The sequence below is a fragment of the Saccopteryx bilineata genome, chromosome 8 (genome assembly GCF_036850765.1).
Source record: "Saccopteryx bilineata isolate mSacBil1 chromosome 8, mSacBil1_pri_phased_curated, whole genome shotgun sequence".
Taxonomy (NCBI): Eukaryota; Metazoa; Chordata; class Mammalia; order Chiroptera; family Emballonuridae; genus Saccopteryx; species Saccopteryx bilineata.
The window spans coordinates 346,360-369,151 of record NC_089497.1 but is presented as its reverse complement, the minus strand read 5'-3'; the positions used below and the strand labels follow the sequence as shown (position 1 = coordinate 369,151).

General features: G+C 60.3%; 1 protein-coding gene across 3 annotated transcripts in view; it reads left to right on the top strand.

Moving 5' to 3' along the window:
* Positions 1–22,792, top strand: part of IQSEC1 (IQ motif and Sec7 domain ArfGEF 1) — a 205,598-nt gene that overhangs the window by 68,385 nt on the left and 114,421 nt on the right. Inside the window, exon 1 of one of the 3 annotated variants that reach the window (XM_066241768.1) lies at positions 7,554–7,576. The exons of the other annotated variants lie outside the window; for them this stretch is intronic. The gene's annotated coding sequence lies outside the window, so the exon portion shown is untranslated. Of the gene's footprint in view, positions 1–7,553; positions 7,577–22,792 lie in introns of those variants that run through there. 3 annotated transcript variants of the gene reach the window in all.

Genomic DNA, 22,792 nt, shown 5'->3' with positions numbered 1-22,792 from the left:
CGGGCACGCAGGGAAAGCCCTTGTCCGGGCGCCCGATGGGCTGCTTGTCCCCTGAGCTGGAGCTGAAGGCGGAGGGGGCCCAGCGCCCCTCCTGCTTGGCCCGCGAACCTGGGCGAGAACCCTCAGAGCTCCTGAGGCCCCCGGGGAGAGGGGACGCAGCCGCAGTGAGGGGGACCGAGGGAGGAGGTCGGACTGCACAGGACAATCGAGAGGCACTGAGGACGCCACCTCTCAGAGCCCCCGATACGCAGTGAGGATTCTAGGTGCGTGAATGAGAGGAAGGATCTGTTACCATAGAAGTGACGTGTCGATGGAACACGTTAACACTTCGCTTGTATGCGGCTGCTGTCGTGTGTTGATGGGACCTGTCTCGTCTAGGCCAGTGGTCCCCAACCTTTTTTGGGCCACGGACCAGTTTAATGTCAGAAAATATTTTCACGGACTGGCCTTTAGGGTGGGACAGATAAATGTATCACGTGACCGAGACAAGTGTCGAGAGTGAGTCTTAGACGGATGTAACAGAGGGAATCTGGTCATTTTTAAAAAATAAAACATCGTTCAGACTTAAATATAAATAAAAACGGAAATAATGTAAGTTATTTATTCTTTCTCTGTGGACCAGTACCAAACGGCCCACGGACCAGTACCGGTCCACGGCCTGGGGGTTGGGGAGCACTGGTCTAGGCTACGTGGTACCGGCCACGCTGAGTGAGGCCCTGATCTCCTGAGGTCTGCGTCCCTCGAGCTGGCGCGTGTGGGATGTGACTGTGCCTCTCCCGTAACCACGGCAGACGAGGCCAAGTTCTCTCCGCCTGCCCAGGGCCGTGCAGACGAGGCCGAGTTCTCTCCGCCTGCCCAGGGCCGTGCAGACCAGGCCGAGTTCTCTCCGCCTGCCCAGGGCCGTGCAGCTCGCGTGCGGCCGAGCTGGGGCCCCAGCCCTCCTGGCTCTCGGCTCTCACGTCTCGGTGGACACAGTGCTGTCACCGCGCCAGCTGTGTGAGCACCGCGGCTCTGTCTGCACCGGCGCTTTCTGGTGCAGACACGGCTTTCTTTGTGGGCAGCACCCTGTCTTTCTCCACAGCGTCCGTGTGAGGAGACGCTGTCCTTGTCACCCCACGCTGGCCGCAGGAGACTGAGGCTCAGGGAGGCTCTGTCACGTCGTTGTTGGAAACTGGGGCTGAAGCCCGCCCTGGTGGCGGGTTCCGAGGTCAGGCACGCCTGGCCAGGTGGCCTCTCTGACTGTCCCAATGGGCCGTCGGGTCACGGGACGCAGCTGGTGGGGACACAGAGCCTCACTCTGTGCTGACGGGGCTGATGGACCCGCATGAGGCGGGGGGCGGGGTCTGCATGCAGAACCAGTCCTAGTTGGGCTCTCAGAGAGTCAGTCACCAAGAGGGGTCTGCTGAGGGGTTGAGGCCACCAAGGAGTCCCAGTGGTGGGCAGGGACGTGGGTGGGGAGGAGTGGAGGCCCAGGCACGGGGCTCAGGGAGGGACCACATCAGGGTCAGGGCCCCTCCAGGCTGTGCGTGAGGGCTGTGCGAAGGCTGGGACGCGTGCCCAGCCCCCATCTGCACATGTGTGCTTTGGTGACAATACCACCGATGGGAAACACTGCTCTCCATACCGTGAGCCCATGTGTCACTGAGGCAGCATGTGACCGGACCTCTGTCAGGGACTGCAGGGAACACTAAGCGTTAGCACCAATGCCTAATACACAAGCAGTGCTCAAAAAATGCTCACTGTTGTTAGGGATGTGGGGGAGAAAGGAGGGGAAGGAGGAGGAGAAGGAGGAGGAGGGAGGCTGCACAGAGGGGTTGGGCTTAGATCAGGGCGGGCGGGGGACCTGGAGTCTGTGGCAGGGTAAACAGGCAGGGAAGCAATGGCCTTCCAGGTGCAGCGCCCCTGAGCACCACACTGCCGGCATCTGTAAAGGGTGAGAGGCGGGAGCAGGCGGCACATCCCATGCCTCATGAGTTGGAACGGGACTGTCTGATGTGCTGATGGGAGCGTGACATTCACGCAGAGGGGCAGCCAGTGCAAAGGCCCTGGGGTGAGAGTGAGGTTGGCGTGTTGCAGGAACAGTGAGACAGTGGATGGGGGGGTACGAGAGGACAGCAAGGGGTCAGAGGACAGGTCATACACGGGCAGGGGGGCCCGCGGGCGGAGCTGTGAGTGGGCAGCCCACTCGGGTATGCTGGGCCTCAGCTGAATCCAGGCGTACCCCAGAGTGGGTCCATCGGCTCAAACTGCAGGGATTTCGGCTGTGAAGGTCCCTCTGGGACCCTGGGCCTCAGCCACCTCGCTGGAAAGAGAGCGGTTGGACTTGTTGCCAAGAGCCCCTGTGACTGGGCCCCTGAACTCCATCAGAGGAGAAGGAAGCACACGGTTTCTCGCCTGTGGGGGCCAGACGCCCCCAGGCTGCCCAGCTAGGGGGGCTCGGTCTCACTTTTCCCACCTCGGGAGCTGCCTGGGGACTGGAGCTCCCTCTCCGCTGACCGCTGACCGCTGCAGGTAGAGCTGTCCCTCCGTCCCCCGGGCCCACCCAGGGACCACCTGCCCATCTGGACCTAGGACAGTCCCCCACCTTTCGGTCCTAAATTCCCCCGGGGACGAGAGTATTACTTACGCCTCCTTCTGGAACAAGTCCTCTCAGAGGCCCCAGGACCAGGCTCAGCGGACAGCTCCCTGGGTCCCTGGTGGAGGGCCGCTTTCTCACTGCACGTGGTGGACGTGGGTGTCTAAGGGTCTCTGTCCTCACGTGTCTTTTATCTGGTGTGACCACAGGACGTCTTCAGAGGAGCGCAGCGTGGAGGGAGACCCCATGGCGGCCGCAGGCCCCCCGCTCACCGTGTCTGGGCGGGAGAGTCAGGGACCAGGCGGCTGCCAGGGCCCAGCCGTGGGACCTGGGAGGAGGACTGTCCCTGTGGCATTGCCGAGGTGACCGGAATCTGGATGGGGTGGGCGCGGAGCCTCCCGGGTGGAGGACACACACTGAGGACGAGTGACCAGCACGTGGGAAGCAGGAAGCCAGGACGGTGAGTGTCAGGCAGAGCTCGCCCCACCGAGGAGTGTGGCCTCTGTGTGGGGCCTTCTGACCAGGCCCGAGAAGGTGTGCAGGCTGTAGGGACATCTGGCAAGGTGCAGTGGACACTACACGGCTCATGGACACCAGCTCTGAGCCCTGAGGCTGTGTGAGGCTGCGAGGAGGGTGCTGAGTCCCTTGCTGCTCAGGTCAGCCCTGGAGCAGATTTGCTGTGAGTAGGTCTGACCCCCCCTGGAGGGCAGCCCTGTGGGTCCAGGGGTCCCTGGCCAGGCCCCACCACTACAGAGGTACTGACTTCATGGGCAGCTCCTGTGACTTACGGGTTTGACTGCACCCCAGGCAGGGACTGGAGACTGACGTGGTTGTTGGGGCACTGCCTCCCCAGCCAGCTCGAGGCCGCAGGGCGGAGAGCCGGGCTGCACACGCCTGCTCTCGCACACGCCTGCTCACGCTCTCGTGTAAGCCTGTGTTTGGACCTGTCCCGCCCAGGTGCCAGTCCCCGTGTGTGTGTGAGACGGAGGTTGGCTGGGGGCTGCCCCTCCCCAGTTACACAGGGGACAGAACCGCTCGTGGCCCGTTCTATGGAGTCCCTGGTTCCGGGTCCTCACGGTGAGCAGACCGGGGGCTCGAATGCAAATCCTGGTGTGAACGCTGCTCATCCACGCGTGCGCCTCCTCACAGCCCGGCTCCTCGCGAGGTCGTCGCACAACTACGCACGCACGGACTCGGGACGTGCACACGCGTCCTCCTCATGCGGCCCCGCCTCGTGCCGTCACTCCCCACGCGCAGGCTCACGCACGCAGCTCACACCTGGGTGCCCGTCAGGGATGCAGGTGTGCACGCCAGGGCGGGCTGGGCCCAGGGCGAGAGGGTCAGGAAGTCCCAGGAGTCGCTGAGCCGCTGGCTTCTGAGCCCGTCTGTGCTGCAGACAGCCGTCCCCCCGCCCGCCGGACAGTGGGGGCCGGACAGTGGGGGCCGGGCTGGGGCCGGCTGGGGAGGTCTCCTGTCCCGGGGCATCGGGGGCTGGGTGGGGCTGTCACGAGCCCCCTGCTTCCTCGGGTTTGACCACTGCGCTCATCATCAAAGGTCCAGCTCTCACCAGACGGGGCGGGCAGTCACCACCCGGAGGCTGCACACACCTGTCTGGCAGCTGCTGACTGAGTTCCTTCCGAGCCCTGGAGGACAGAGTTGTGGTCAGAGCACGGACAGCGAGGCCTTGGGCGCTGCTTGTCCCTCCTCTGCGCGGCTGCGGCTTCCTGAGCGCTGTGGGCGAGGTCCCTCGGGACGCACCGTGAACGGCCCTGCTGTCCTTGTGGGCGACTGTGTCAGGCAAGGGAACCGATCTTGAGTGTCATGTGTCCCAGGGTTCAGTGCTGTGAAGGGAAGTCAGTCAGAGGTTAGACTGATGGGAGGCTGGCCAGGGAAAGCCTCTCAACAAGTGGTGGGCGCCGTCCAACAGGACAGCTGAAGGAGAGGGGGATGAGCCATGTGACTCCCCGGAAGAAGAGCTCCCCGTGCTGGCATGGCCAGTGCAAAGGCCCTGGGGTGGAGCATGCTTGCCTGCTCAAGGAGCAGCAGGGAGGCAGGTGCTGGGCAAGATCTGCCTCATCTTCACAATCTCCCCATCACACGTCCTGACTTCTGACCCTCGTGCAGCCTTGGGACACAGGCAGAGCTGGGCGGCTTCCTGTTCCCACTTCACAGAGGAGAAAAACTAAGGTCCAGGGATCAGAAGAGTACTGGTGTCAGACCTGGGACTAGGGCCCAGCGCCCTTCCTGGATCTCTGTGCACTGGCTCTGCTGTGTGGTGGCCTCTGAGAAACCCAGCCCCCGATCTCTGCTGACAGCGGGCCATGCGGCCGGCCCTGCCTTGGAGGTCCTGGGGCCCTATTCACAGTTCAGGATTCAGAAACAACAGTGCCAGGCAGGAAGGCCTGCTTTCAGAGACACAGCCAGCTTCCTGTGCTGCGGGCGTGAGAGGGAAGCTAATGCCCTGGTCCGGGGAGAGAGGAGGGCAAATGCTTCAGGGCGGCTGGCCTCGTCCCTGCCGCCACTCAGAGAGGCTCATCACCCCTGGCAGGGGGCCGCTGCGGCCCACTCCCCACCCACCCCTGGTTCCCAGCCCAGGTGCCAGGGGGCTCCCCCCACCCCAGAGCACAGCAGCCCACCTCCCCACCCGCCCCTGGTTCCCAGCCCAGGTGCCAGGGGGCTCCCCCCACCCCAGAGCGCAGCAGCCCACCTCCCCACCCGCCCCTGGTTCCCAGCCCAGGTGCCAGGGGGCTCCCCCCACCCCAGAGTGCAGCAGCCCACCTCCAGCTGGGGCCCATCCCAGCGACGCTGGGCCGTCCCTTTCTCTCTCCGGCTTCCTGCTCCCTGTCGTGTGAGCCGTTTTGAAAGCCTTTCCGGCTGTCACCGTCCACGGAGAGCGTTTCCAAGGGAACGTTGCTCCGTGGAGCAGGGCTCCTCGCTGGAGCACTCTGTGATGGGGCCGTCCTGTGCACTGTAGGACGTTTAGCAGCATCTACATGCCGCCAGAGGCCAGAAGCAGTCGCTTCCCCAGATGTGACGACCGACATCTGGATGTCCCCATGGGGCTGGGGGGCCGTGCTGGCCTGGCCACTGTCTGGAAGCAGCCCAAGGCCCGATGCCTGTGGCAGGTGGAGCCCCGTCCTGAGGCCGTCACTCTCCTCTCTGGCTCTGCCGGAGCGCGGGGCCGGGCTTGGGCCCTGGTTCCTCACCTGCCCCTGGGAGCCCAGCAGCTGTGCTCACAGCAGCTCCCTCCGGAGGCCCGGGTCTCCCGGGTGTCACTCCACACGGGGACGTGGGCTCATCTGAGCCACTGCTTCCTCCTCTGTGGTCAGGGCGTGCTGGCGAGGCCTCTTGCAAGCGCGGTGGGACCGCAGTGTTGCTGGGGGGGTGAGCGGATCGGGGACCTGGGAGTGCACTGAGTTTGTCTCCTCCCACAGCCCTCGTTCCTTCAGCACATGGTGGGGGGCACCCTGTGTGGAGCCCAGGGTGGGTGGGGGCAGGTGCAGGGCTGTGTCCAGGAGGTGTGTGTGCTGCGTTTGCACGGGGGAGGGGAGGTGTGTGTGCTGCGTTTGCACGGGGGAGGGGACGGTGAACAAGTCAGTGAACAGGGTTGTTTCAGAGGAGGGTGTGTCCCATGGGGAGGACCAGTCGGGTGGGAGGCTCGTAGGGGGCGGAGGGGCCATCTTCTGGGTGCTTGTGAGCTCCTGGTGGGGGGTGGGGCGCTGGCCGGGGGACTGGTGAATGACCAGAGAGTGTGATGGATGATGGGACATGAACAGGCCTCAGAGGGGTCAGATGGTCAGCTGGAGCCAGGTCATGGAGGGCCCGCTGATCACTTGGGAGTTTGCTTTTTATGCTGAGAGCGGCACAGGGCCACATGGGGGTGTGAGCGTCACAGTGATGTTCCAAGGTCCCTACAGCTAAAGTGTGCGAGTGACCGGGAGCCACCAGGGGAGAAGCCGGGCACCTGCAGGGATGATTGGGGAGATGCGCGGGGCCCCATGGCTCTGCTCCGTCCTCAGTGTCTGCCAGGACCTGATCCACGGGGCCCCCGTCTGCCCATGACCCCTCTGTCCCTGCCCGACAATGCCCCTGGCCCCTCTGTCCCTGCCCGACAATGCCCCTGGCTGTCCGGGCCTCAGCCTGGCAGTTCTCCTCCCTCCCCCCCTCCCTGTGAGCCTTGGAGTCGCCTCCCAACAGCCAATGAGCAGCTGTCATCGAGGTTCCATTTTAGATTTTATCAATGTGTGCCTGTCGTCACCCAGGCAACCGTGCAGGGCAGCCTGTCAGTCTCTCTGCCTTTCTGAGCTTAGCTGCGCCCACCCACGCCATGTGGCTGCTCTGAGTTTCCTCTCGTGCAGGCCCAGCCGGGATTCCACCAAACGTAATCAGCACCGGGCTGTGCGTGTCTGCCGTCCCGCCCTCCCTGCCGGCTCTTCCTGGCCTCGGCCACTCCAGGCCGGGCCCCAGGTGGACGGCTGCCCGGCCAGGTGCTGCTGTGGCCAGCGGGAGCCCCAGGGCCTGGCTGGAGGAAGGGGCTTGTGGAGCTGTTGCCGGGAGCCCCAGCACCCCAGCCCCCCCAGGATGATGGGCTGGGGGCCTCCCCGCTTAGCCCAGCCCGGGCGGCTTCGGAGCGCCCTGGACACCCCCGGGGGAGCCCCAGGCAGCGGCGGCCTCTGGAGGCAGCAGCTATCTGAGTCCGCCCGGGCGGCCGCGTGAAGGAGTTGCCGGGCTTTTGTGCGCGCTGCTCTTTGTATCCGCGGAGGCTGTGTCGCTGGAGCCCGTGGCGGGCGCCGGGCTGGGACATCCGAGTGCAGCTCCCTGGTGGGCACGGGGCAGACGGAGTGGCCAGTGCCCCACGCCCACCGGCCCCTCTGCCTCCGTGGGGGCACCACGCTGGCCGGAGGCTGGAGGCGGAAAGGTGACCATGCTCAAGTTCAAGGCCTTCTGCCTGGATTACTGGCAGTTTCTGTGCCTGCAGCCTCTGCATGGACCCTACAAAAGGTACGTGGACCCCCTGGGGGCCCCCGCCTGCACAGCAGGGTTCAGCCGGGCCTCGCGGGGCCTGGGGTCCCTGCAGCCGGCCAGCAACAGGGGCAGCACTTGCTGCAGGTCACTTGGCAACTCTGCTTCAGTGTAGCCTCCCAGCACCCCTGGGCAGAGAAGTGGCCACTCCAAGTGCTCTGTGGCCAGGGGCTGAGCTTCGTGGTCCCTTGCTGCTCACGTCAGCCCTGGAGCAGATTTGCTGTGAGTAGGTCTGACCCCACCTGGAGGGCAGCCCTGTGGGTCCAGGGGTCCCTGGCCAGGCCCCACCACTATAGAGGTACTGACTTCATGGGCAGCTCCTGTGACTCACGGGTTTGACTGTACCCCAAGCAGGGATTGGAGACTTATTTGGGGAGGCAAAACAGGGAAATCCCTGGTCTGAAGGCCAGGAGACCAGAGATCCAGTCCCTTCTCTCTGTGTGACGTGGGACACGTCACCTCTCTCTCTGTCCATGTCCCACCTTTAGGGATATGGGCCTGATGGTGGGTAGTCCCACTTGGGGACAGCTCCCTGAAATGATGTGGGCCCAGATACCTCCCCCCTAATGTAAGAAGCCCAACAGCATCTTCCACACGTGAGTTCTCTCCGGGGGCACACCCTGGCCCATACATGCGGGTGCCCAGGGCATCAGGATGGGCACCCTCAAGGGCGTGTGATAGAAGGCCTTGGAGGAGGGAGCGGAGCTGGTTTTTCCTGGTGCCTCACTCTGTGAGGTCCACAGCAATTAGCATTTGAGTAGATCTGGAAAAGTGTGGGAGCCTTTCTCTTCTCTTCCAGGGGCTTTTTCTAAAGGGGGCAGGCACCGAGGACCTCAGACAGGAAGTCCCGCGCTTGGGTGGGTGCCAGGGAGACGGGCCGTCCTGCATCCCTGATGAGCGCCGGCACATGGAGGCAGGTTCAGAGGGCGGCCCTTTTGTTTGCGCTCACAGCTGCAGGGCACCTGGAATACCGAGCTGGTGTCCAGTGTCCGCCTGACTGCTGATCCCCACCCCAGAGGAGGCAGTAAGCCCCCACCCATAGCCCCGTAGCCAGGGAACGGAGCGGCAGCCCAGGGCAGGCAGCCGAGTGAGAGTGGCCACAGGGTTGGGACTCAGTCCTCTTGGTCCAACGTGGGTCCTCCCTCGCTTGAGCACGCTGCAGCTGCAGGGTCCTAGGGCAGGAGGGACGGACGAGGCCCAGCCCAGCCACAGCGGTTCAGCTGGACAAGGCAGGAGTCTTGGTCGGAGCCTTGACAGAAGAAGGGGACTAGATGTGGGGGGCTTCATGGAGGAGGTGACGGCTAAGCCAGCAGCGAAGCATCTAGAGGAGCCGGCTGGGCCGAGGGGGAGGGGGGTTATTCCAGGCAGAGGGAAAAGCATAGGCAAACACCCAGAGGCTGTCAGAGGGCAGATGCCGCCAGGGCACTGAGGATGGGCCCAGGACCAGGGGCGGCTTTGTGCTGCACAGCAGGAGGCCTGTGAAGGGAGGGCTCAAGGAGGGACCACAAGCTGAGAGCCGCCTGTGAATGGCCTGGCTCCAGGAGGAGGCCTGGCTCCGCCTCCCGGGAAGTCACTGGGACTCCCCTGGCCCTCGCCTTCTGCTGGATGTTGTCACTCAGAGCAGGTGCTCTTTTCTCAAGGAGCCCCAGCCCACAAGGGCAAGGAGAGCCACTGACAAGCCATCAAAGTTAAGGACAGGGTGGGTAAATAGAGGCAGCACAAAGGTACCAGCAGCACAAGAGAGACCACACTGGGAGAAATCAAGGAAGGCTTCCTGCAGGAGGTGTCATCTGATCTGGGCCTAGGTGTAGAAGTGGGATTTTTCCAGACAAAGTTGGGCTCTGTAGGCAGACAGCAGGGCATGAACAAACATGTGGAGGTGGGATGGAGCCAGGTGTGGTTTAGAAATGGTCAGAGGTGAGGCTGAGGCATAGGGTACATGTTAGGGGTGAGCCTGGACGGAATGGGGGAGCAAGGATAATGTCGAGGCTCTCTGAGCACCTGCTACGTGTGAGGCACAGTCTAAGCCCTGACTCTGTACCAACCCCAGGAGGTATGGGATGCGATGATCTCATTTTCCAGGTAAAGAAACTGAGGCACAGGAGAGAATTCACAAGGCCTGTCAGTGGGACCCCTGGGGTGGTATCAGGTGGGTCAGCTCCAGAGGCCCCACACTACCAGCTGAGGATAGTGCTCCCTACCCCCAAATGAGACTCTCGAGTCCAGGGTCAGCCCTCTTCCCACCCATCAGTGTCTGCAGGTCTTGTGGTATGTCACTCAGGAGGGTGAGGACGCTGGCTCTCTGGCCAGACCTTCTCCCTGCAGGGAGCTCAGAATGTCACTGTCCCTCCCAGAGTCCCACAGCTCCCTGTGCAGTGGAGGAGGGGACCTAGCCCTCCTCCCGGGGCTCCCATGGGGACTGACAGGCTCACTGCCCAGAAAATGTGCCCCTCTGAGTGGAGGCTTAGGAATCGGCTGTCCCGCGCAAACGGAGCAGACCTGGGGAAGGCTTTGCAGATGGGGCTTCTTGGCTTTCTCCCTGATGCGGTCTGTATTACGCTGTTGAACGCAGCGACCTGAAACTTCCCTTGGAAAAGGGTGTTCTTCAGACAATGCATAATTAACCGCCACTTCTAAACACAGGGTGTGCCAGACTCCCGCCAAGCTGTTAATTATTCTTCATTAGCGATCTTAAATTAATGTAAAATAATTCCTGTGCTCTGCCAGGGGCAGTGGCGGGGGTGATGGGTTGGGAGGGAGTGCAGCCGTTCCTCCAGTTAGGAGACAGCTCACAGGGCACCCCATCTCCTGGTGGGTGTGACCCCCCCAGACCCTGCAGCACCAAGCCCTCTCTCCCAGACTCCCAGAGCACCACAGACTCAGGGTATCCTCCTTCATGAAATAGTTCAGGTGCGAAGCACACGGAGAGCGAGGCGGACTCATCACCCAGCTTCAGAAATACACTGTGACCCCTGTGGCCGGTGGCCCCTGGGGACCTCCCGCAAACTCCATCCCCCCTCCCCTGCCCCAGAGACGAACCTGGCGGGGGGGGGGGGGGCATTAGCACGTGTGCTCCCTGCACACATTTTTATAATTTTGCTAACATGATTTTTCATGTTTTCTTGAACATTAGATAGATACAGGACATATAATCTGTAACTTGCTTTTGTTACATTTTCAGTTGTGGTAAAAGACACATAACATAAAATTGTCCATTTTAACCATTTCTAAGTGGTCAGTTTAGGAGCATTAAGTGCATTTATATTGTGGTGCAACCATCACCACCATCCGTCTCCAGAACTCTTCCGTCTTCCCAAACGGACACTCTGTCCCTATCAGACAATAACTTCCACTCTCCCCACTCTTCCTACACACACACCCCCGCCCCGGCCCCACCATGCTGGTTTCTGTCTCTGTGGATTGGACTCTTCTCGGGGCCTCATAGGAGCAATTTTCCTTTTGTGACCGGCGTCTTTCACTGAACACAATGTCCTCAAGGTTCGCCCATGTTGTCGCCTGTGTCAGAATTTTTTTTTCCTTTTTATTTTATTTATTTTATTTTTAGAATTTCCTTCCTTTTTAAGGCTGAGTAATACCCCATTGCAGGTATGGACCCCGTTTTGTTTGTCGTATGGATGCTTGGCGGTGGTGAGTGATTGTGATACAACATAGCTGTGTGATGCCTCTTTGAGATGCAACTAACTTGCTTTTTCTTAAGTAACATTTTATCAGTGAGGTGAATCCACCTCGCTGGGAGCAGTTCTCAGTTCTCACGTGTCCATTTTCACTGGTGGGAGCAGTTCTCAGTTCTCACGTGTCCATTTTCACTGGTGTGTAGTATTCCGTTGCACAGTATGCCCCGCTTTAAAGACAGCGGTCCTGCCTTCCCTGGGAGGGGTTTTGTGGGCGCCTAAAACCTGGGCTAGCACTGAACCCCACACACACTGTATGTTCCTGTGCACACATGCCTGCGATAGTCTAACTTATAAATGAGGCGCTGGGAGGGATCAACAGGAATCACTCATGGTTAAGGCAGAACGGCTACAACACATCATGTGAGTGGTGTTGGGACCTTGTCGCGTAGAGGCAGGGCGGGGAACACCAGCGGGGAGACCCGACCGTCAGCGTGCTCACCTCGAAGCCCTGACCGAGTGAGGGGGTGCTGTGTGGGGCGTGCGCCAGGGCAGCGTGGCTCTGCTGGGCCGGACCGAGCGGGACCGAGCGGGCGGTGTGAGCAACCACCACGCTGCCGGAACCGCGCTCAGCTGAAGACTTACGGACCGCTTTATTTCTGGAATTTTCCGTGTAATGACTTTGGACCGCTGAAACCATGGGAAGGGGAACCGCAGATCAAGGAGGTCGACGGAGCCTGCCGTGTAGATCTGTCCTGCTGCCCAGTGTCCGCGGGGCGGCCCAGTGTCCGCGGGGCTGCCCAGTGGCTGGTCTTACAGGCGGGGCACGCGTCTCCGGCCCGTGGGCTGGGCTTCCGCGGGGTTTGTGCCAGGGCGGTTTGCAAACACTTCAGCGGGACTGGACTTTCCTTTTTATTTTTATTATTTATTTATTGGTTTATTGATCTTAGAGAGTGGGGGAGTGAAGGACAGAGAGAGAGAAACATCGATTTGTTGTTCTATTTTGTTGTGCGTTTGTGGGTGGCTGTCTGGAGGTGCCCTGACGGGGGATGGAGCCCGCAACCTGGGTGAATCCAGACGGCGCTGTAACCGCTGAGCTTCCTGGCTGGGCAGTGACCTGGTTTTGCTAAATGGCTTTCCAAAGCGGTTGGAGCAGTATGTGTCCTCACCAGCAGGGGGCGAGTCCCTGCGTGTCCCGTGCCTGCTGACACTGGTGTTAAAAGCCAGGTGATGTGTCATGCGTGAAGGAGAGAAAGAGAGGAAGAGGGGAGAGGAGATCCCAGTGGTGTGAGACTCTGCCCACAGCTCTGCTCAGTGCTGGGTCCAGAGGTGAAGGTGGGACCAGCACTGGCTTTCCCTGGGTCTGTGTAGTTCCCGGCTCTCGACAGGAGGGGTTTTCAGGGGGGATTGTGACTGTGTGCGCTCTCACCCCACAAGCTGACTGGGAGTCCTCAGCTCTGAGCATCCTGTGTGCGCCCCTGTCTCAGGTCATACACGCTGTCAACTTATTTCCTGACGGGCAGCTTCCACAGACCGCTTCTGTTGAGAATAACCAAGGGCAGGGTACCCGAAAGGCAGTGAGAAAACACTCAGATTGGGAAGAGCCCCCGCAAACCACAGCCACGGTCAGGGAACGGACCGGCAGCTCTGGGCACACAGCTCAGGAGGGTAGACGGGCAGGGGTTCCGGGGCTGGTGAGGAGCTGCCAGGTGCCCTCTGTCCTCACCAACGCCCTGGGCCCGAGCCATCAGCTGGGATCTCCAGTCTGGCTCAGAGTGGGCACCCCAGAGACCTGTGTCCGTGTAGGGGACAGAACAGGCTCTGAAGGCAGGCTGGCTGGGACCCAGGCAGGCTGACCCCTTTGGTAGTGATTACTACTGTTTGTTACTCACTTTCTCAGAGGGTCCGTGTGAGCTGAACGCTCTACAGGTGGTGTCTCCGTTGGTCCTCACAGCACTTTAATGAAAGAGGTGCTGTTATTTCTTGTGTTTCAGACACGGAAACAGGCCCAGAGAGGGTGAGCGAGCTGCCTCAGGTCACAGAGATGAGATGTGGTCACTCCCATCCAGTGATGGACTCCACTGAGCCGAGTTGCCCACCCTGCTTGTTGTCCATACTGTTCCACACTTCACGGCTCTGTGTGAGGTTCACCTGCTGTGGCCGTGTCACAGATCACCCCAAGACCTCACGGTTTATCACGGGGACAGTGTTTGTGTTTCCCATGAGCCTGCAGTCGCTCCTGGCTGGCTCTGAGCCCGTACACACACCCTCACGGGCCCTGTGCTTCCTGGTGACGTGGTGGCTGGGTGTCCAGAGCAAGCATGGAGAGAGTAGAAGTCATGCCACCTCTTGTGTCCCGGCCTCAGGGGTCACACAGTGTCATCCATGGCGTTCTGTTCACTGGGGTGTCACCAGCTGCTGCCCAGGCCCAAGGGCGGCAACTTAGGCCTCGGTTTCTATCAGGAGTGGGAAGGGCTGGTCAGACCTGAGGGGCAGGGGAAGCAGTCTGCCACAGTGACCACCGGGTCACATCTCCGCTCTTGACCTGTGTGTTTGGAGCAGAAATGGACTTAGGAAAAGCACCTAACAGGCACAAGGGCACCTGGACACAGTTGTCCCTCGCTAAATGCTGGTTTTCTTTTTATTAATGAAGTAAGTTCAAAGAAAGTGTCACTGTCGCGGGAGGGAAAGGCCGTTTCCGCTGGGAGCAGGAAAAGGTTCCTGTAGAGGTGAGCTGGGTCTCGATGGCAGGAGGGTCTCCCACCGGCATAGGGAGGCAGAGTTCCTGGCGGAGAAACATGGGAAGCCGTCTGGTGGTGCGCGGCAGGGGTCACCGCTGGCCCGGAGCAGAGGAGCTCACGCACCACTCCGGGGAGGACTGGGAGTCAGCAAGTGCTGGGCCGTGGCTGGGCCCCGAGCGGAGCCCGGTGCTGCAGGCTCAGCTCCAGCTGTGTGGAACGCTGACGTGTCCACGCACCCACAGAACCCAGGGCCACATGCCCAGAATCTCGGGGCAGAGCCTGATGGGGCGAGCTCGGGTTGTGTCCTGCCGCTTGACCGTGCTGGGAGGTCAGAGGGAGGGTTGGCTCCTCCCCAACCCCCAGGCCTCCGCTTCCGCCCCCAGCGGCGTGCGCTCTGCCGGAGAGAGGCTGTTCCCCGCGGCAACCCCACGGGCTGCGAGGAAGGGGGCCGTGTGGTGGGCGCTGCGGAGTGCTTTGTCCCCTGCGAGCACGTCCTCCTTGTCTGGGCTTCTGCAGACCCGAGTGTGCACAGGACAGAGGCACAGTTTGGCCAGATTGTTAGGAAGCTTGAGAAGTGTTTTCAGTAGAGTTATTAGTGAAGGTTTAAGAATCGAGCAGCCAGAACGGGACCCAGCCTAAGTAGAGAAAGGAGTAATGTCCATGGTGGAACACCATGACATGTTGACGGCATGGTGGGCATGGGAGCTCAGGGCCTCCGCCTTCCACATACAGCCTCCTCTCTGTATGTGCCCCTGTGTCTTTGGAAGACCCCACTGGTGGCCAGAGGCAGGGAGGGCATGGGTGTTAAGGTCGTGGGGGTTTTATTCGGGGGAATAGTCTTTCTGGGACCAGACCTTCCTGGGCTGTCCGCCCGAGCACTTCCTACCTTCAGTGCTGGTCAGACTTTGCCTATCATTAATCCACACTGAGGGGCTGCCACGGAGCCACCTCTGGCAGAGGGTGGGTGAGTCAACTGGCTGGGAAGGGCATGCCAGCCCGAGGAGCTCTGATGCCCCGGCAACTGGGCAGTGGGAAGAGCTCCCCCTTCTTGTGTAGGGGTTGAGTGTGTCCCCAGAACCCCAGAATGGGGTTGTGGCTGGAGACACAGTTTAAAGAGGCAGTTAAGGTGGGGTGAGGTCACTAGGACGGCCCTGTTCTCCCATCCCCGTGCCTGCACACAGTAGGTGCTCAGTCAACATCTGTGGACAAGGGGAAGCTTCTTTTTTTTTTTTTTTTTTTTAGGGGAAGTTTCAATGTTCAGAAAACCATGAGTCTGTCCTTCCAAGTTTCCCCTACAGACCTGCCATGTGACCTCGGCCAGTGCCTGCCCCACTCTGGGCCTCAGTTTTTTCCTCTGCACCCCAGCTCTACAGCTTCTGGGCTGTGTGTGATGTACACAGCCCCACCTTGGGGCACAGAGTCCCCACTGAGCCCCTGCTGATCTATCTGCCCCAGCCTTAGTACCCCCCCCCCCCGGCCCCCCAGCGGTGCTTCAGAACCTCACCTGCCCTGTTGCCACGCAGGTGGGTCCCCCAGGACAGGAAGTCACCTTCTCTCCCAGACCTTCTTCGGAACAAAGATAAGGCAGGTTTGAAGCCCAGCACCTTTGGCAGGAAACAGTATCTGCCTGAAATTGAGTAACATTGTCTTGTTTTCATGGTAACCTTCTACTTACAGCAAGTGATAACTAGTTTTCCATTTGGGAGGGTGAGATAAAGTTTCCTTTTAAAACAAACTCATTCAGGGGTGAAAGCCAGTTAATTTGGTATTTTGTGCATCGCTTTTCCATCTTTTCTGGTTGTAAATTGGAAGCCTCGCTGGGAGCAGAGAGACTGGGTCCTCAGGGTGGCTCCCTGCGTCACCGCCTGCCTGCACCTCAGGGAGTTGCTTTGCCTGGCCTTTCCTCTTTCCTCCAGCCACGCCACAATGTTTCATGTTCAGCTCACCCAGACGGTCTCCAAGAGCACTCTTTCCAGTCGGTTTGTTCAAACCAGGGCACTAATGGGACCCACACACTGTGTGCGTCTCCAGTCTCCTTTTATCCAGAAGTGCCTCTTCCGTTCACGTGCTGGAGAAACGGGGCCGTTTCCCTTCAGCACCTCCCGCATCCGGTGTTGGGCTCCCCGTCTGTCCCGGTGGCATCATTTAACCCGTTCCTCTTCTTCTGTAGCTCCTGTGAACGGGGAGTCAGAACGGGAAGCTTGTTTGGACCCGGGTCCAATTTCTTTCTTTTTTTTTTTTTCTTCTACAGAGACAGAGTCAGAGAGAGGGATAGACAGGGACAGACAGACAGGAACGGAGAGAGATGAGAAGCATCAATTATCAGTTTTTCGTTGCGACACCTTAATTGTTCATTGATTGCTTTCTCATATGTGCCTTGACCGCGGGCCTTCAGCAGACCAAGTGACCCCTTGCTCAAGCCAGCGACCTTGGGTCCAAGCTGGTGAGCTTTTGCTCAAACCAGATGAGTCCGCGCTCAAGCTGGCGACCTCAGGGTCTCTAACCTGGGTCCTCCGCATCCCAGGCTCTGCCTTGTCAGGCTCGGGTCCAATTTCTGAAGTTGATTTTAATAGAAAATATTAGATAGGATTAAGTTAAATATTAGCATGCCCACAGAGGAGAGTGTGCGCCATAAAGGGGAGACGGTGGTAAGGATAAACTTGGGACCTGTATGTGCACAAAATGCACCGTGGAGAAGGTTCAGGCAGGGGGCTGGCCCAGGCAGGTCTGGGTGTTGGGAAACAGCCCTGAGACAGGAGTGGAAGGGAGAGGAAGCAGGGAGGCCGGTGAGGAGGTGACATCCTGGCCCACCGTGGTGTATCCTCACCAGCCCTCTTGGAAGGGGCGCGCGCGCGCGCGCGTGTGTGTATGTGTGTATGTGTGTGTGTGTGCACGCCCATGTCAAGGGGAAGTTACTGTTTGCGGTACCTTGACCTGCATTTCAGAACCCAGGTAGCTGGGAGCGAGGGTCCCAAGAATTTAGGCCTTTCAGCTAAGGAGGAGGGGTCCAAAAAAGCAGATTTTTTTTTCTTTGCCTGCGAAGGAGCTAGGCAATAGGCACAACCTGCAGCAAAAGGGATTTAGGTTAGACATTGAGAAGGACTTCCATGCCAGACGAGGAAAGTTGTGTGCCTAGTGGTTACAGTGTGTGTTGTGGAGCAGAATTGCTTGGGTTCAAGCCCTGCTCTAGCGTTTTCTGTCTGTATAGCTCCGGGCATGTCTGTAAACTCCTGTGCCTCAGCCCCTCACCTCCAGGTGAGACAACACCAGCACCTGCCTGGTGGGAGGGGCCCTAAGGATTTGACCGGTCAATCACAGGAGGGCTTTAGCTGCAGAAAACACTCAGGAACCATTAGATACTGTTATTATTGGATGGTAGTGAAACGTTGGTTCCTGGAAGTTATAAATTTTGCCAGCCCCAGAAAAATTGAGAAACTAGAGACCAAGAAGAGTGGTGCTTTATACCCATAATCCTGCAGGTGGCATCACGGGCACTGGCCCCTCATACAGCCCCTGGGGCGGGCGCTTCTTCTCTCCCCATTCTGTGGATGAGGGTTGGGGGTGTGATGAGTGGCTTGTAAAATTTCCAGAGCCCTTGACACTCAGCATCACAGAAGGGATACAGGTCTTAAAGTCGGGACCCCACTCACAGCCCTAGATCTGCTGCTCCCTGCTGTGTGGCCTGAGGTCAGTCACACCACACCTCCGAGAGTCCATGTCTCCACCTCCAGCCGGGGGCAGCGGGCTGGGTCTCCACAGCTTCCCGGTCTGGCTTCCCTCTGCTGCAGATGTCACACCCTGCCCTCTGGGGCTCCCTCTGTCCCACAGGCAGGCCACCTGCCGCACTGTCCTCTCCTGGCTGTGGCTCTCCCTGGGCCCAGTGGACCGCCCCATAGCAGGCTCCTGGAACGACATCTGGGGAACAGGCTCCCTGGACACTCGGGAGCTTCCTGGACCCTATTTTTCCCTATGGTAAAAACTTGATACAACTGCTTCATTGTTTCCATGTTCTCTGCTGGGTGGTCTCAGGAGCAGGTGAGGGACAGGCTGAACAGGGAGCAGGCCCTGAGCCCAGACCCCACCCTGGGCAGGTCGCCTCTCTTCTCTGGGCCTCAGTTTCAGAGGGACCCACGGAGAGACAGGTTTATTTATGCAGTTTCATTTGTTACCTCCTCCTGGGGGCCAGGTTGTCCGCTTGCAGGAGAAACTGACGCGCAAACCCCATCTCCACTCTGAGGTCTGTGTTTTCCCCAGTCCTGCAGGGGCCAGTGGAGCCACATGCATCTCTGCAGCTGGGTCAATCCTGGGCAGCTTCCTGGAGGAAGTGGCAATGCAGCGCATCTGGTAGGACGAGAAGAAACAGAGTGTGAGAAGTGGCTGGTGGCCTGACACGGACAGACGTGCTTTTCAGGCCGCAGGGGATTAGCCTATGTGACATTTAAATTTGAATTTATTGCAGAATATCAAGGGCAAAACTCTGGCTCTCTGAGTTCCGAAAAAGCAGAGCTCTCATGGCTGTAGAGTGACAGCTGCCCTGTAGACCTCGCCTGGTCTCCACCGCCCTGTTCCACCTGCTCACCCCACACGCAGGCTTGCTCCCCATTAGCTGTCCCTGGGTCCCTATCACCGTTGACGGAACCTCCGTTCTCGTGGGGGCTCTGGCCACAGACCCAAGCGAGTGTCTTCTGCCCCTTCTTCCTCTGCCCTGCTCACTCACCCACCAGCGAATCCCACTCGCTGTGCTTTGAGAATGTTTCTGTATTACCGTCTGAGGGGAGCGCGGTGGGTGGGGAGCTGCCTGAAGAAGGTGAAGGGATGAAACAAAATAAACAACCCCCCCAAACTCATAGACCACAGTGTGGTGATGACCAGAGGGTGGGGGTGGGGAGGCAGCAGAGAGTAAGGGGGGTAAATGGTGAAGGAGGCTTGACGTGGGCTGGTGAACACAGTGCAATGTACAGAAAATGTGTTATAGAATCGTGCCCCTGAAACCTAGATCCTTCTAATAACCAAGGTCACCCCCATAAATTCAATTAAAAAATAGAACGCAGGCCCTGGCTGATTAGCTCAGTGGTAGAGCGTTGGCCTGGCGTGCAGGAGTCCCGGGTTCGATTCCCGGCCAGGGCACACAGGAGAAGCGCCCATCTGCTTCTCCACCCCTCGCCCTCTCCTTCCTCTCTGTCTCTCTCTTCCCCTCCCGCAGCCAAGGCTCCATTGGAGCAAAGTTGGCCGGGGCGCTGGGGATGGCTCTGTGACCTCCGCCTCAGGTGCTAGAATGGCTCTGGATGCAACAGAGCAACGCCCCAGATGGGCAGAGCATCACCCCCTGGTGGGCGTGCTGGGTGGATCCCGGTCGGGCGCATGTGGGAGTCTGTCTGACTGCCTCCCCGTTTCCAGCTTTGGAAAAATGCAAAAAAAAAAAAAATAGAACGCAGTAGCATGTCCCCCCCTCCAGGGCTGTGACCCGACAGGTGAGTGTCCACTGCCCGCATCGCTGTGTCAGCCCTCCGCTCACACGCTGTGGCTCTCTGCGGGCAGCGGGGTGGAACGCTGGCCCCGGTGCGCCCTGAGCCTCCTCCTCGTGGCCTGAGACAAGGGTTAGTGGCCTCCTCGGCCTAGGACAAGATGGCTCGGCTTGGCGTGGGGCACGGGGAGCGTGGGGTGGACAGGGCGGGGCGGGGAGCACGTCCCTGCAAGCCATTCCCTGCTGTGTCTTCTTCGTGGGGCCGATTTCCACCGCCAGTTCTCTTGACTCGTTCGCTCGCTGGCTGCTGGTTTTTCCGCCACTGAATATCAGCTCTCCCAGCGTCCACTGTGGTCATCGGCGAGTCGTCCTGCCACGTGTGGCTCCGCGGGAGGCCCTCGGTATGTGGTGAACGGACGAGCAAGAATAATTGCTTTTTATCCGTGATGGCACGCAGAGGGGAGTGGGAGGGGCCGGCCCAGGACGTGGCAGCTCCCGGGAGGGTCTGAGTGCAGCGCTGGTTCCCGGGGCGGCACCGTGCGGACATGCGTGGCTGGGTGTAGGTTAAGAAGCAGCTCCCGGGAGGGTCTGCGTGCAGTGCTGGCCCCGGGGCGGCACCGTGCGGACATGCGTGGCTGGGTGTAGGTTAAGGAGCAGCTCCCAGGAGGGTCTGCGTGCAGCGCTGGCCCCGGGGCGGCACCGTGCGGACGTGGGTGGCTGGGTGTGGGTTAAGAAGCAGCTCCCGGGCTGGCCTGAGTGAGGTGGCCCTGCCAGCCCAGCCCTGGAGGTGGGAGAGGGGACAGCTACGTAAACCCAGGAGAGAGAGCCAGTGTGCAAAGGGCTGCCCACCAGGCACTGTGGCCGAAGGGGACACAAGACCAGGAAGACTACGGTGTGAGTGCCTGGCGGGCCACCCTCTCCTCAGCCACCTGCTCTCCCGCCTGGCTTCCTGCGAACAAGCCGCCCCCAACAGGAGCCAGAGGGCACAGGGTCCTCACTGTGCTGCCCACGGGCCCCGAGCGGAGTGGAGACTCGTTCTGCGGAGCACGCAGGGAGACTGACCCAGGTGGGCAGGACTCCTGGCCCCTGGTGGGCAGGCCTCGGGGCCCAGGGGATCTAGGGGCGTGGCCACCCAGGGCGGCTTGCCGGCCTCCAGAGCTCAGTGCAGAGGGTGTGGGGCAGAGCACCTCCCACGCCTGGCCAGGGCTGGGCTTTCTTCTTTGTAGGTGCAGGTCTGCCGTGGGGAGGGAGGGTGGTGGGTGTTGGGATGACCCTGCAGTGGACAGTGGGCGGTGTGTCCTCCTGAGGAGGACACACAGAGGCCCAGTGAGCGGGTCGGGGCTGAGGCGAGCCCCCAAACCCCCTCTCCCCCGCAGCTCACAGCGTGGGAATGGGGTGCAGTGCGCCGTGGGGTGGAGGCAGGCAGGCAGGCACACGGCAGGCTGGGGAGGTGTCAGACCCTAGGACACAGGGCTCTTCATAGGCAGGCGGAGGGGACAGACCCGGCTGCACCTGGAGGCTCACAGACCAGCACTGGGCCCCCAGGGGAGGGCCGCACCCCCAGGCCGTGTCCTCCTGATGGAGCCTCGCCCAGGACCGCCCGTCCTGGCGCTGCTGCCTCCCTCAGGTGACCACAAGCCTGAGCTGGCCACGCTCCCCACAGTGCCGGCGTCTCCCAGGGAACAAATGTGTTCTTTTCTCCGCCCGAGCCGCGGTGACTTCATCCCCAGTGGGCCGTGTGAGTCACGGGCTGAGGGCGGAGGGCTGGCCGGCTCTCTGTGGAGCTTGGCCCTGGTTGTGGCCAGGGAGAGGGAACAGCTGAGGGTGTGAATGTTTCCGTGCAGACTCACCACCTCCCGAGGACCCTCCTGCCGTTGAGCCCCCTAGAGCAGGGGGTCAGCCCGTCACGGGCACCTAACTAACATGCCCACAGTGCCGGGCGCTTCTGAAATGACAGCATATGTCAGGGGCTGATGTCCCACAGAGGAGGACCCTGAGAGGTCAAGGCTTGCGTCCAGGGTCCTGCCGTTGTGCAGGCCTGATACCACCCCTCGCCACACCAGGAAGGTAGGGGTCCACTAAAGGTGACTTGTATAGGGACAAGGGACTCAGAAATGCGTCAGGACTGCCCGTTGTCAGGGTAAGCCACTGTCGGTGCTGAAGAGAGATAGATGGATGTGACAGGGACATTCAGGCGACCTCAGAGTACTGAGAGCCTCAGTCTGCCCACCCATAAATAGGGATGACAAGCCCTCAGCACTAGTAAGAGTCTGAGAGAGCAGTTGTGAAAACGATGGGGTGCCCCAGACAGCCCCCTGCGGGGTGACACCTTTGCTGCCTCCCTGGGAGCAGGCTGAGCTCTCAGGTTTGCGGCTGAACCAGAGTGATGGCTGGGGGGGGGGGACGGTTGCCAAGACCTTCAGAGCCTCCTGTGCTAAGCACGAGAGATGGCCCAGGGGGTGGGTCCTGCTGGGTGGGCTCGCTGGCTCTCAGACAGCCCCCCACCAATCCAATGCAAGACAGCAGCCTTCTCAGAAGTAAGTGACACCCTGTGGCAGCTGGGGCCAACCTCGCCCGGTCCTGTGCCTCAGTTTCCCCATCTGTAGAATGGGAAGAGGAAAGCCCTGATGCAGTATGTCTAGCAAGGAGAGGGACGCAGAGGGGCGCAGCCAAGAGGGCGGGCAACGTGGGGCCTGAGCCCTAGGGAGGTTCTGGTGACGGGCATCTTCCAGGAGAGGAACTTGGAAGGGACCCCCGTGAGCATCTTGGGCCTCAGGACCTAAAAATGACGCCTGTCCCTGAGATCACCTCCAGGGCCCGAAGTGCCCCTCTCCTCACTCCCCCAGGTCCCCCCGTGACTGGGGTTTGGCACAGAGCAGGTGTGGTGGAGAGAAGCCTCACATTTGCCGGGGAATTGACAGGCTCTGGACGGAAACCAGGGTTCCGGTGAGCAGCAAAGGGCTGACAGAGTTGCTGGGAGAAGGGTTCAGGAAGAAGCCTCAGGTCGACCCTGTGTGGACAACGGGCCGGCCCAGGCCAGCGAGGGTGAGGGGATGGGTGACGGACGGACGGACGGATGGATGGATGATGGATGGGTGGATGGGTGGATGATGGATGGGTGGATGGGTGGATGGATGATGGATGGGTGGATGGATGATGGATGGGTGGATGATGGATGGGTGGATGATGGATGATGGATGGGTGGATGATGGATGATGGATGGGTGGATGGGTGGATGGATGATGGATGGGTGGATGGATGATGGATGGGTGGATGATGGATGATGGATGGGTGGATGATGGATGATGGATGGGTGGATGAATGATGGATGGGTGGATGGGTGGATGGATTATGAATG